Below are 2205 nucleotides of genomic sequence, written 5' to 3' on the forward strand. Positions count from 1 at the left end.
GGCTCTCGCCAACTGGGTTAGAAGTGAACTGGCCGGTGGCGCTGACCCCACCCAACGCGGCAGGAGCCAACCCAAGAGACCGGGACCAGCCTGGGAGGCTGAAGCCTCTTCCCACACCCGCTCCCACTGCTGGAGGGGCTCAGGCCGCAGGGCGTTTGCCCCAGACACCAGGTCCGCGGAACGTGTCTTACACCATCCTGCCCTGTCCTCACCTTTCGGAGAGACTGTGGGTCCCCAGAAGACCTCTGCTTGACCGAGGTCCCCCGTGAGCTGACCTGTCACCAGGGCCTTGGCACTTCCCCCTCGGGGCCAGCCTCCCCCACTGCACCATTGCCTCGGGACACTTGTAAAATAGTCGAACCTTCGCACCTTGCCAACTTTCTAACCCCAGCCCCAGCCTGGGTCTGGTGACCCCAGTGACCTTGAATGCTTCTCTGTTTGCTGACTGTCAATGCCACCATCTCTCAGCCTCCAAGGCGAAAGCCAGGATCTTGGTCCCTCTGCCCCATGCCCCCGTAGTGTCTGCATAGATTGCTGCTAAGCCGGTCGTCACCATGGGAAAAGGACCCTCCTGGAGCCGTTCGCGGTGCGGAAGGGAGACATCAGCTCTGAGAATGTGGGCTTAGTTAAGATTTTTATTTCATGGTAGACAACTATGTTTACTAAAATAACACCCAGCCTCTATGCTAAGTGCTCTGGGAGGGCTCAGCCAGGGCAGCTCCGGAGGGTCCCTCCCAGAGGGCTTCTTGGAAGAGGAGGGATCTGAAGAACAGTGGGCAGGCCAGCTTGTGGGCACTGCAAGGAGATGGAAAGCCAAGATGACACGTGTCCCCAGCCATCCCGAACCTGGAGTTAAGCCTATTTGCCTGGCCGCCTCACCAGTTTAGAAACTGTACCTCCAGAGGGGAGGGCACATGAGGCTGCCCAGCGGGGCTGAGAGAGCCACGCCTGGGGTTCTTGCCAGCCCTTGAACTTTCTGCCGCTGGCTCCCAGCCACTTGCATGCCCAGCACCAAGTCCAATGATTAACATCGCCTCCTGGCCCTCTTCGGGAGAGCAGTAAGGGAGGCCAAGAGCCAGGCGCATCCTCTGAGACAGAGACATGTCCTCAGGGGTTGGGTCAGAGCACAGGTTTCCAAAGTCCACTGGGGACCCCAGGGCGGAGGACGGGGAGAAGCCGTGGGAGGCTGGGGGCTAGTACCGCAGACCCAAGCTGCCGGGCATCCGCGGGTAGCTCTGGTCACCTATTGCAAGGAACAGAGAACTTGAAGAGTTGGGATTTGGTGACGGGCAGAATTTTCTTGAAGTGAGCACGCTGGCACCGACCCACCCCCTCCGCGGAGTGGTCTGCAGGTCTTCTGCCCTCCGACTGGGTTCAGGGCCTTGGAACGGCCCAGCCCTGTCGCGGCCGCTGTGCCCTGCTCCTGGGCCTTCACATAGGATTTAAAATTTCCCCTTAACACCCAGTAGGGCTGTCTGCAGTAGGGGTGAGGGATCCCGGGCCTGCAGGGGTGCCTGGGTGGGGGGCGAAAACTCCAAGGAGCAGGGGCCCTGGTGTTAGAAGGTTCAGGTTCAAGTCCCTGGACCGAGACAAGCCCTGGAGGAGCACCAGAGGGCAAGGCGCAGGCGCGAGGTCATCCTGGGGCAGGGGGCGGGGCTTCCCGGTGCGCAGATGGCTTGCACACGGTGCAGTGGCGTCCTGGTTCCAGCGCGGAATCCGGGAGGCGTGGCGTCCGTCCGGCTCTGCCTCCCTCTGCGCACGGACACCGTGCCCCTGGGCCTGTGTAGGTGCCTCCTCGGGCCGTGGAGCCTGTCCCCAAGTCCCCGGCACGGGGCTGCGGGCAGGGCGCCGGGAGCCGACGCACACAGAGCCTGGGCACGGTCGTGCATTCCGGAACGGTTAAAAAGGCAAAACAAAACAGGGCGAAAAGTTACGCTTCCGGCAGCCGCGGGGCCCAGGCCGGCCCAGGTGCAGGGCCCAGTGGCAGAGCGATGTCGCCCTGCCGAGGACCGCTGCCAACAGGCCTCCCGCCCGCCCCCTCAGGCCCCTCCGGGTCTTCCCACCTGCTTATGTAAGGCCTGCAGGTGGGCCGCTGGGCCGGAGCCAGGTGGGTCAGAGGTGTCGGCCACGCCTTCCCCGGTGCCTCGGGCGGTCCGGGGCGGGTCCCCGCAAGCACGCCCAGCCTCGGCCGCCTCATTACCGGGA

The sequence above is a fragment of the Prionailurus bengalensis genome, chromosome B3 (assembly GCF_016509475.1).
Source record: "Prionailurus bengalensis isolate Pbe53 chromosome B3, Fcat_Pben_1.1_paternal_pri, whole genome shotgun sequence".
Classification (NCBI taxonomy): domain Eukaryota; kingdom Metazoa; phylum Chordata; class Mammalia; order Carnivora; family Felidae; genus Prionailurus; species Prionailurus bengalensis.